The 12692-nt window shown below is 42.0% G+C and overlaps 1 protein-coding gene across 1 annotated transcript in view; it reads left to right on the top strand.

Moving 5' to 3' along the window:
- Positions 1 to 293: 293 nt before the first annotated feature.
- Positions 294 to 12692, top strand: part of OTOP2 (otopetrin 2) — a 56435-nt gene continuing 44036 nt past the window's right edge. The window contains exon 1 of the mRNA XM_026667228.2: positions 294 to 483. The gene's annotated coding sequence lies outside the window, so the exon portion shown is untranslated. The remainder of the gene's footprint in view (positions 484 to 12692) is intronic.

The following is a 12692-nucleotide window of genomic DNA, read 5'->3' as shown; positions in this document are numbered from 1 at the left end:
GAGGAGGAGGGGAGAGGGAGGAGAGGAGGAGGAGGAGGAGAAGAAGAAGAAGAAGAAGAAGAAGAAGAAGAAGAAGAAGAAGAAGAAGAAGAAGAAGAAGAAGAAGAAGAAGAAGAAGAAGAAGAAGAGACTGCAGCAAGTCTTGCCCAATTACTACCAAACTAATTGAGAGGCAGAGTTTAGGAGTGGAGCTTTAGGCGGATCTGACAAGGGGCGGGGCAGTAGCTGAGGAGGCAGGGAATCTAATGAGGACCAAGAGTGTATAGAAACACCTGTCCGAGTCACTGGCTTCTGAGTGTCTCTGCTTAACCTGCCAGGTGTTTCATCATCAAACAGAAGAACCTGGCTCTTCTAGTCAGCCTGGAATGAAGACAGTCACTTGGGCTTCCTTCTTCTTCTTCCCACTGAGAGCCTGAAACAAGCCTGCATCATTTCTCAGCATCCACACCTACCATCCACAAGAGAAACAAGTGATGGAGCAAGGTCAGTGAAACACGATGCTTCTTTGTGTTCTTCTCCTTTCTCTTTATTCTTTTGAAAGCAATCTTCCGGAGGTTGATTTGACTGAAAAGAGTGCTTTAATGTAACTGCTTGTGCTTCAGGAGCTTTTCCTGGTTTTACCTTTTCTGGTTGATGAGGACTGAGTATCAGTAAGAATCATGAGGGGCTGAGTTACATGCCACAGTTACAGCAGCCTTGCTGTCTGCTGGATGGCGCTCCAGTAGGTTCCTCTTCCTAGCTGTAGCTCCTGTCTCATCTGAAGGCTCTCCTTGCCTTTTGCTTTGAACTGGATGATTCACGTCACCTAAATTCTGCCTAACCACGCAGGAAGATTACTGAACATTAGTGGTGGCCCGAGCAAAGCAGAGTCATCCAGCTACTTCATCACATGGTCAAAATCCTGCAATAATGGTTTTGAAGCATTTCTATCTGCAAGTTACAACTCGATAGAAGCCCACTGTAGAGCCTCTGGACTCACATCCTAAATGTTCTTTTTTTTTTTTTTTTTACTTAGAAACGATGAAATCAAATCCTTAGGCAGGCATTTATGTGGGGATGTACAGAGACTGGGTGGAGTGATAAGTATATCGTGGGTGACGTACATAGAAAGACCTCAGGAATTTGATCTTCTCAATCAGCATTCTAAGAAAAATCAGTATGAGCTCACCTGATTTGCATCTCTCAAACAAACAAAATTACAATATTCTTTCAATTTTATATCTCTGAATTTGCAATGTTATTGTAAAAGCCTGCTAATGTATATATTTAAAGAGGTGTATATTAGGATAATGTACGGTTAAAAATCCACTTATGTTGATGAAACAAGTTTATAAACCTACATTTCTTGTGAAAATATGTTCAGCCATTTTATAGATGGCCAAATGTTAACTTTTGTGCAGATTTCACACAGAACTATAGAATCAGGATGGGATAGATTTGAACAAACCGTAACACTGCCATGGACAGTGGTTTGAGTGAGTTGTTCTTTCTGCAGTGCATGCATTCAAACGTATATTTAATGGCCTTTAAGTCTTCCCTGACAAGATATATTGCAGTTGAGTCCAAGTTGACTTAAGATGTAAGATGTTGAGAAGAATGTGTTGGCACTGAAGGGGTGCAAGATAACGTTTGTGAAACTGCATTGCTTTGGGGTTGGAAGAAAACTTGAACAAAACTATTTTCAGTTGGCATCCCCATTCTTTTTCTCTCTACCTGCCCAAATGGTGAGAGAAAAACAAATTGGCCTAACTCCTGGTACTAATTAAATAGTTGGACAAGGTATTTCAACAGCAGGAGACTGAAAGGTGGAGCAATAGAACCAGAATCTCCATGTGGTAGAAATGGGCTCTTTTAAAGAACTTTATAGGTTTTAACTATTCCAGCACTGACAGTTGCAGGGGAAAATGAAAAAGCTTTTAGCTTTATGATTAAAACTATTGATAGGTTTTATTGATCATCAGGAATGGGAAAGAGGGGAACCAGGATTGATCATCAGGAATGGGAAAGAGGGGAACCAGGAAAGGGCCAGGATTCAATCGGAAAGAGTATGCTACTCCCTGAATCAATGATTTGGTCACTTGTGTTTCTGCCTCCACTCCAAATGATATGCAAGATGTCAGTTAGTATATTTAGACATTAATTCTGTTCCACATTGTTTGATGGGTCTTTCAGGCAGGAAGCCTTATCCCTTGTCTCTTTCACTGCCTTTTACAAACAGCATCACAATTGTTCTTTCATTCTGAAGAACTTCCATTCTGGAGACCGGAGGAGGACTCGTGTCAGCAGTACAGCGTGCTTAATCTAGTGTATGCATGTATCATGGATTTCTTTGTTTTGTTGCTAGTAAATATTAACATTTTAAATTACATGCTGGAACTGCAGTCAGTATGTATCTTATAGAGTTTCCTTTCCTCTCCTATTTTGTCTTGTAAATCAGATGGCCAAGTAGCAAGGATCATTCTGGAAGATGACTTTTTAATATCAAGGTCATACAATCCTTAAGTTCTACATAGGTGGTCCAGGATTGCAATCATAGTCGCTTCTAGTGAGGTTTATTTAAGAGCAGCATTTGCTGTGTATGCTATCTTATAGGTTTTAGCAGTAGTCTACTTGATGCAGAATTCTAGGAGTCAACTAGAAGTCACCCAGGTTTAGGAAAGCTGATGTAATGTACATTTTGTTCACATATGGTGTGCCCACAGGAAGATGTGAACTCAACAGTACCTTCTTGCTCATGCTCTTTAGCAACATGAGATAATTGGTTACTAATGATTTGTTGTCATTGTTAGCCCTATCCTCCATGAATTTTTCCAATCTCATTCTAATGCCTTCGAGGTTGGTGCCAATATTGTAGGCATGACGCTAAATTAAAATTAAACTACTTCATATTCACATGATGTGAGAACCCAGCAGTATGAAATTCAGAGCTATTCTTCTAGGCAGAAAGCAGTTTACAGGCAGACATGGATGGGTGAACTCAATTATTTAGACTTATCCAATAAACAATAGTTAAAATAAGTAAGTCTTGAAGTGATAACAGCTTAATAGAAGTGATGTATGAATCCAGCCATTAAGTCACCATCTAAATCCACCAGATCCATATTTTCTTTTCTTTTTTTTAAAGGCTTAAAGCACCATGACAAGGTTTGTATTTTAGGTTATGGGCAAAGCCTTATGGTAAGGCTGAGAAACTAGTTGACTCATCAGTATATGAAGAATCCTGTTCTGGGAGCAGATTGATTGCTGAAACATGCAAATCTATCAGGACTTTGCAGTTTTTACAGTAGGACGATGGGGATTAACAGCTGTTGGATTGAAAGAAGATGCTATAGTATAATTTTAGTCATAGAATATTTTATCAAAACCAGGTTATTTCTAAAGATATAGAAAAAATAAGGATGTAAGCAGCTATGTACCTGTCATGCCCCTGTTGGAATCTGATTCCGAGGGACAGGTGTAACAGCTGACAGGGAATGCGAGTGTGGTTCCGGTGGCTGTGGAGGAAACTGGGGAAGGGCACAGTCCAGTTGGGCATTCAGAGGAAGACCCAGGCCCACCCCCTCTTCATCCTAGGGCATGCAGGGAGGAACGGATAAGGGAGCAATGTGGGTTACGGGGGAGAAAAAGGCCCTGATTCCCTTAATTAGCTGCAGCTGGGAAAACAGGATAAAGAGGGTGTTTGCACACAACTCCTTGTGGAAGCAAAGCATGAATTATTTTGGTTTGTCAAGTCTTATCTGAGTTCTGGCATCCTCCCAACTGTGGGTGTTTCGGTATCTTTTGAAGTCTTCAATTCCTTATCCTGCCCTGTCTCACTAATTGCTGCAGTGTGGTTTGTGTTGGTTTTTATTTATAATTTATATGTACTTTGGGTTCCCACGGAATTTCTTCCCTTTGGGAGAGTTTTTTCTCCAGCTGATAATAACTGGACATTGGGGGCCAAGTTAGAGGTATTAAAGGGACTTTACTTATTTTTGTGACTTTGTTGCTTTTGTGCCACGCCCAGGGTCATCACAGTACCTATGTATTTATCTTACAATCATGGCACACTGGTTTCATCATGTGTGTGTGTGTTTGTGTGTGTTTGCACAAGAAGAAAAAAAACAAAGTGTCCATAATATCTTCTCAGGTTCCAGCGTGGAACTATAACACTGACAAGAAGTTTGGGAGAATTATAATTTCCAGGGGTCAGCATTAATGAGGTTTGGCTTGTTTTCAGACCCAATTTATAATTTCTTACCATTCTCCGGTGCAAGGGGAATCCCGAATTTAACTGTTATCTGTGGTTTAACTGGCTATTAAAGACTCGGGTAAAGGACAGACGAATGAACTCCACTGCCATTTCTAGATGACCGAAAGATCTCTTGCAGCATCGCCAGCGTGCTGCAGATACTTTTTGTGGTAATGTGTGTAATTAATTTAGTAGCGCTCTCTGTTGCTAGATCTCTTTGAGGGCTGAGTCAGAGGGAGGGGACATTGAAATGACTAGAGAAGCACATGGAGTGACACTCGCTGGGATGCCAAGAACATCTTACAGTACACTTCTTGGAAGAGCAAAAGAACACGCTTTTGGCATACTTCCACCCCTTCATGCTATATAATTCCTTGTTCGTGGCTAGGTTTTACATGTTTATTATCTATGCCATTCTACAGGAATAGGCAACATGGTATCCGTCAAGTCCATTACACAATCCTTAGTCCGAGATGTCAAAGCCAAATCCCATTAAATTCAGCAAGTCTTCCATCTGAATAAATGTCTGGCACTGCCCTGCACGAAGGCAAGACAAAATCAATGGATAGATTTCCCAAACCCTTTCCGTTTGTGTTGAGGGTGGTTTGCAATCTGAAAGTATCTATTTGCTTTGTCCTTAATGTCAAAAATCTCCTCCCCAAAAATATTTCCATCCTTTGCCCAGAAAAAAACTTATTCTTTCCTTGGCAGACATCAACAAGGTATTGACGAGAGCATCAGAAAGATAAGAAATAAATGGGATATCACAAATAGAAAGGAGGAAAGGTGAACAGTCCTATTTAATCCTAGATCCCTTGTCTTAATCCCATGCATTCGTTGGCTCACAATCTCCAACAGCTAAGAATGCAGCTGCAAAGGCTACCCATCTCTGCTGCAGTATTTATACCAGGGGCATCAAACTCACACGTGACATATTGGGACTTTTTCCCCCTTCGCTAAATCAGGTGTGGGCGTGGCCAGTGTGTGATGCATCCAGCCCACAGGCTGGGAGTTTGACAGCCCTGATTTTATACAGAGCTGGATACAACAGTTTATACATTCTGACTTCAGCTGGTGGGCTACAAATATCTGACCTCAAAGGACTTCTATGCTGCCACCATTTCCACTTCTTTGCAGTTGACTTCATGGTTGCTGATTTTGAAATGTAGATTGAGGTATGAGAGAATAGGGGGAATCCGGTGGTCTTGAAACCCTGCAGAGCTGGAAAATGGGAAGGCAGATTTTGCTGCCACAGATCTTAAAGGAGCTAGTGATACATTAATTCAGGGGACATGATGAGAATGGGCAGGGCCCGAGCAGATGCCAAATTGCCACATAGATCCCCATGGAAATACCTTTCTCTCCAGATTTGGGCAATTTATTCCATTTTTTTAAAAAAATATGAAAAATCCATTCCATAATCCAGATTTGGGACTAGCAATATTTGGCAAGTGAAAAAGTCATCATAGGAGGCCAACCAAAACTGTGTCAAATATCCTGACTGATGCAATTGGCTGTTGTTAACATGGTTTGATCTGCTTGTCACAGATAACCGGAAACTGGAAAGCAGGAGGAAAACAAGATTTTAAAATCTTCCAATTACATCAAATTCTGGGATGCTTCTCTCCAAGACTGATATCGTATGAGATCCTAAGGCTCTAAGCAATCTAATTCCCTTATCAAAGGATCTTTCGAATACTGTTGGCCCATAAACTGAATGTAACAATATCTAAGGCAAACTTTTTTACTATATATGAGGTTCGTGATTATTTACGTGAAAGGCAGTATTATGGAAATATTTCACTTACCCTATTAAGAAACAATTTCTTGTTTCATGCTCCCAAATTGCTCTCTTGTTTTAATGCATTTATTTACTCTTGAATCTGGGATATTCCTTAATTCCACAGAACCGAGTAGCACATACGGTCAAACCCGATTTTATCATCTGTTCATTAAAAGAAGGAAAACAAAACAAAAAAAATGCACAGCTTTTATGACTGCCAATAAAATCTAAAAATGAGGAAGTATAGATCTGGTGAAATTTCAGAAATCCCAGTGGAGTGAGCAAGATTTTCAGTGGCAAAAACTTATGCTTCTACTTAGGAGTGTCCGTTGAGTTAAGCAAAGTAAGAAAATACAGGCAAGCAATATTATTTGCATAAAATCATAGAGAAAGAGAGCACCATCTGTTGTCACACAAGATTATGACAGCATTTGGGAAGGTAGATGCCAAATCTCATAGAACTAACTATACACATCTATTTAAACCCTTCCTTCCAGAAAGGAAATAGCTTTTTCTCACTGAAAGCCAATTTTATAACCATTTCCCCAAAGATGTTGGCTTTTGTAGACTTTGGAGCCAATGGAATTCCATAGTTTTGATCAATTTCCAAAAACATAAAGTACTGTCCTTTCAACTGACCTATGAGATATGTCAGAGGTTGCAAGTGGAGGATAGAAAACATATAAGCCACGGCTGATTTGCGTATTTAATAATAATGCAATAAGCCTTTTGGTATCCAAGGGATGGGCACTGGCTAATTGTTGCTCCACTACATACTAAGGCAACTGTGTCCTACTAACTGAGAAATGGTAGAATGTTTATGAACTGCCAAAGGCATGACATCACCTCCGTTGATTCCTTGGGAAGAGAAAAGCAAATGTCAACCTGCGCTGCTGGAATGTGTAACTGTATGGGAAAGGTGCACCCACTGAGACCCCAAACTAGTCTGTTAGGGCTACTCTAAACTCTTCACTCTTTGCTGCCATCTGGTGGTTATCCAGATTTTGGAGCCCATTTATGGTGCTCCAATTCTACGATGCTTCTCAAAGTTTTACTACACTTTCACAGACATTCCAAATGTTGCCACCACACTGGAGTTGTTTTTGTTTTTTCATAAGACAGAGAAAATCATTATGGGGAGTAGTTATATTCATTGTATTTGACTCATGTCATTCAATTTAGTAGCATTTAATTCAATCTGTAATTCAGATCCAAATTTAGATTCTGTCTTGGCACTTAGGTTTGTTCTGGCCTTACCCACATTTTGTAGAATTTCTCTTGATGTGCTATTCAGAAGTGGAATTATAGTCTCACATTTTTAATTCTCATACCAACCAATCCTCCATATTATATTCTAGAAACAGCTGTAGTTCAAAAACAATATAGACTGGGGTGATTGGGTTCAAGCCCCATACCCTTTTGTTTTGAGTCATATTCTCTCCCTAACTTCCTCTTTACTTTCTCTTAACTTCAAGTTGGTAAGATAATAGCAGAGTTGCTACCACACCTTGTTGATGACAAGCAAATCTTAAAGATGATATGAATTGTCATCTCAACATAGATCATGTTCTTCCCACACTTTCCTTCCAAAACAACCTAGATCCCTTCCAACTTAAGCATTAATCCTTCTATTGATATTTTAGATGGGGCACTTTTTTTTTTTCTGTGCAAACCACTTTCCAATAGTTCACTGATGGTAACCAGATTGATCTCATGACTGCAATATCTCAACCACGGATAGGCACACCAGATAATTAATCATCAGCATTCCATCTCTGCAATTTTTCATTCTATAAGTGAGGAAACAACAAGAGGCAATTCAGTGCTTTGCCCAAAGTCACAAAGAAATTAATGCAGGGAGTTGAGAAATGCAGGCAAGCTCCCTGAGTTCCACTTCCATTTTGCTTGAGCCATCCAGCACTCAGACAAGTTGCAAGCTCCAAGGAAGTGGCACAATGTGCTAACTTTTCCAGTCTTTCTAAACAATATGCCTTGACTTAGGCTAGCTAAAGGATTAAAGGTGCATTGGGGGAGGGTTTTTTTGCTGTAAGAAAGGCTTGCCATTCCAAAAACCAGCCCCTCCACACACACACGCAACCGTTTGGGCACCAGAGACCAGTTCTGTGGAGAGAGGTTTTTCCATGGACCAGAGGGGTTTGGTTTCGTGTATTGCTAGCATCCTGTGGATGGGGTTTTGCTTGTTTGTGCAGACCGGTTTTTGGCATGCCACGTACCAGTGCCAGTCCACGGACCGGAGGTTGGGGACCTCTGCCATAAACCTGACTTGTACTTTTGCTCTATATATCTGATGCATTTGGCTTTTGGAAGGTATCGTGCTTCGTGCCAGACCCAGACATGTGATTTCTCACTTACTAGTTATTACATAAAATGATTCATGGTATCACTAAACATGCAACCAGCTTTCAAGTCTGTCAGCTATGGCATTAGGGTTCAGCCATCTCTAACTGGCTGGGCTCCAAAATGTACCGGGAAGGTAATTCTCAGGATCTGCTGCAAGAATGCTGGCTGGGATTTTATGGGATGTGCAACCACTTCCTATCTGGAGGGTTGTACATGGGGAGAGGCTAACTTCTGGCATGAATTGAACCACTCTATTTGCCACTTCCTCTATCTAATTCACAAAGAGCCAGATTGGGTGAGATGTCTAGAAAGGGTGGGGGGGGGAGAATCTTCATAAATTCTTCTGGGATCTATAGTGATCAAAGTACAACCGACAACAAAAGAATGAAAGAAAGAACAAGGGCCATGTGTTCAGTAGATGAATCGGGCCATCATTCTCAATGATACCTATCAGAAACCTCTCAATCAATATAAAGTACTGCAGCTTAGGAAACTGATCTGATGAATTCTTCTCTGGCAAGCCCTGCCTCAGTATAATAGGCAGTAAAACATCATAGACCTCGCATCCCTAGGGCCACATGTATCTCCCCCATAAGTGCATTTTGGAACCATGGGGCCAGGACTGAAAAGAGAAGGAGGGTTGGAGGAGAACCTAACTTCAAAGGAAGAGATGCTCCAGATATCCTGTTTTCAGGACACGTTATACCACTAGATGAAGTCTGAATGACTGGTCAGATGGCAGCTGCCAGGGGCAGCATCAGTAAATCTTCAAATGGGAAGGCCCTGCCCCACTAAAAAGTTGCCCCAGTACAATACCAGTGAATGGTTCAGCCTTTGGCAAGCACTCTAGTTCTGTAAGTAGAACAAGTGGAGAGGATTTTGATTTTGTTTATTTATTTTTCTGCCACGGAGATCAACCTTCTTAGCCTGTCCTTACTGGCCTCCACCGATTCCGTTGCATATGGCAGTCACCAGTGAAGTTGGAGCAATAGGATTACTGGGTGCACCCTACAAAAGGCCTTCATTACTTGCTGGCTGGATATTGAAGGTGATATCACAGGTGCACATGCATGTGCGTGCCCACGCTCACCCACACAGGCTCAGAGGAGTGAACTGAAACTCATCCCGGCAGTCCTGTAGTTCAGACCAGCCTTCATCTGAGTGTTTCTGCTTCATTGATCTGAAAAGGTTCCTGTTAGAACAACAGTTATGTAATGAAGAGCCAAATGGCCCACTTAAAAAAATGCATCTGTGTGTCTCCTAAGGAAGCTAATCCCCTGGATGAAATACTTGTTTTGACCCTCCCTTGTTGGAGATGCCCAAAGCCATTTTTCCTGACAATAAAGTTATTCAAACAGCACAACTTTATGTAATGAAGACAAAGATAAACAAAGGAGGGGACTGAAAGTCAGGTGGGTCTTGAACTGATTGGATATGGGTAGAAAAGGAAGGATGCTTCTCAGCTGCTGCTGAATGTGAGATGTGTGTAATAGTTGGTGTCACCTCCACTCAGCATCCAAGAGAGATCAAATGGAATAGAGAGGGGTGTGATTGTTCAGTTGGCAAGCTTATAGCATGTGTGCATACAGCATGTGTGGAGGAAGGATATGCAGGTAGGAAGAGGGAAGGACCAGCCCAGAGGATAACTCCCCCCTCACAGGTTTTGGTTTAGAGAAATGTTTCCCAAACTCAGCAACTCTCACTTGTGTGGATTTCAGCTCCCAGGCTGCACTAGGATTGCAGAAAACTTTGGGAGTTGAAAATTGTACCCTTGGAAATTTTCAGGTGAGAATTACTGGGCAGGTGTTGTATGACATTTGGATACATTTTAATAGACCGTTTTTAACGGGTCATGGTTTCACATAATTTTCAGGCCGGCCAATTGAATGTAGGGAAATTCTGTATGGCAGATTTAAACCACTTATCTTTCCTGCTTGATGCCAGCTGAAAATGCCTTTTAAAAATTGCTGTCTGGATTTCTAGCTTTGACAATGATCCTGGCTAAGTGGGTATTTAGCTAGAAGTGAGTCTTGTGTAGTCTCCCTGGTTCTTGACCTCTACAAGCCATGTCAGGAAAGCAAGTAACAACCATTTTCCTATGCAAGGGGAGTCTTTGAGATGTGTGGTTTTCATTTGCATCAAAGAATCATATTGTTGGAAGGTACATTAAAGGTCATCTAATCCAACCCTTTTGGTAAGTGCAGGAGTTGCTCATTCATGGGACCATTTCACAGTACAGTACAGAGACACGTCCTCAACTTACAACCACAATTAAGCCCAAAATTTCCACTGCTAAGCAAGAGAGTTGTTAAGGGTCTTTTGCCCCATTTTACGACCTTCCTTGCCCCAGTGGTTAAGTAAATCACCACAGTTATTAATGACACAGTTGCTTCCCCATTGACTTTGCTTGTCAGAAAGTTGCAAAAGGGGATCACATTGAGACCCTGCAACCATCATAAATATATATATATGCCAGTTGCCAAGGGTGGCCATGGGGATGCCACAATGGTTGTAGATGTGCAAAAAGGGTCATAAGGCATTTTTTTTCAGTGCAGTTGTAATCTGGAACAATCACTAAATGGATAGTTGTAAATCAAGGACTGTACATCGTCATTTCACTGATCCTGCAGTTCCTTGAGTTAGAAAGGCTTCCTGGTATAACCTTGTCAATGTCACTCCAGCCTTTGCGAGAGATGTTTTCTCCTAAGCCTTGGCTTTACAAGCCCCTTAGGAAAAGTTCAACAGACCCAAAACATTTCTCAGGAGTTCTGGTCCAGGAGAACTGGAAGATCATCTGTACTCTTCCCAATTTTCCTGGAGGAAAAGGCGGAATTGGAGCGGGGTGTGTATGTTTCTCTTCTTTATAATTGTCAATTATAGGTTTAGGGGGCTCCTTTGCTTCACTCACCTGCAAGAGTGCACCTGCACACTCACACCCAAACACACATACACAGAAGCTTTTCCTTCCTCCTTGTTTCTGCCCTCCTACTGGCCAGCCTTACCTTCCTATCCCTCCACTCTTGTCCTGTTTTAATGGAATTTCTGCAAGAGGGGGAAAAGAAAAGAAAGGAAGGGAAGGGAAGGGAAGGAAGGAAAGGAAGGAAGGAAGGAAGGAAGGAAGGAAAGGAAAAGGAAAAAGGAAAGGAAGGGAAAGGAAGGGAAGGGAAGGAAAGGAAAGGAAAGGAAAGGAAAGGAAAGGAAAGGAAAGGAAAGGAAAGGAAAGGAAAAGGAAGGAAAAAGGAAGGAAGGGAAAGGGAAGGAAAAGGAAAGGAAGGAAAGGAAAGGAAAGGAAAGGGAAGGAAAGGAAAGGAAAGGAAAGGAAGGGAAAAAGGAAAGGAAAGGAAAGGAAAGGAAGGGAAGGAAGGAAAGGAAGGAAGGAAAGGAAAGGAAAGGAAAGGAAGGAAGGAAGGAAGGAAGGAAAGGAAAGGAAAGGAAAGGAAGAAGGAGAGGAGAGGAGAGGAGAGGAGAGGAGAGGAGGGAAGGGAAGGGAAGGGAAGGGAAGGGAAGGGAGAGGAGAGAACAGGGAAAGGGAAAGGAAGGAGGAAAGGAAAGGGGGAAGGAAATGGAGAGGAAAAGGAATGGATAAACTGATTAATAAGTTGATTTCCCATGTTACCCTAAGCAGCAACCATTGATCAAAATGCAAAGAGCAAAAACAGCACCTTCCCTGCCTCCCCCCTCCCCCCAACCCACCCAGTTGGGACAGAGGCTTTGCTTATTAGGAAGGAGAGCACGGGTTTGGGAGCAGGGAGATGGATAGCTCAACCCCACATGTGCTGGCAGAGCTTGGAGAACAGGCCTTTTGCAGAACAGCAAAGAGAGATGGGTGGTGGTTGCCTTTGTGACAGGCTAGGAGTGGGTTGAAGATGCCATTGGGTGTCATGTCCTCCAGAATCCAGCCACCTCCTGCTACCTTATGGGTTCAGGTGGTGCCTTATAGCAAAGTAGGTCAGGAAAAACAATCCCTTTACGGGTGATTGGGTTTCAAGGAAATTCAAAATAAGCAGATGCTAAAGAAAGACTTTCTCAAATGGAAGCATTTAGCCTACTTCTTTCAGAGCCCAGGAATGTTTGTTATTTCTGCGCGCGTTTGTTTTTAAGCCTCTGTGGCCCACTTGGCCCCAGAGTGAACAAACCCAGCTTCCTTTACCCATGTCTGGGCTACCAATTGTCTGAATCCCAGCCAGCCACATCAGCCTTAGAGAAATACATGCAGTGTCCCATTTCTTTAACAAACATTTTATGACAGCCAGACAGCCAGTACTAGGCGAGAAATCAGGAGGCACTGAGTTCCAGTCTTGCCTTGGGCATGAAAGC

The sequence above is a fragment of the Notechis scutatus genome, chromosome 2 (assembly GCF_049901735.1).
Source record: "Notechis scutatus isolate UNSWTSFEM ecotype Mainland chromosome 2, rNotScu1.2, whole genome shotgun sequence".
In the NCBI taxonomy this organism is placed as follows: Eukaryota; Metazoa; Chordata; class Lepidosauria; order Squamata; family Elapidae; genus Notechis; species Notechis scutatus.
Note: the sequence above shows the minus strand (reverse complement) of the source record. Positions and strands in the feature narration are given on the sequence as shown.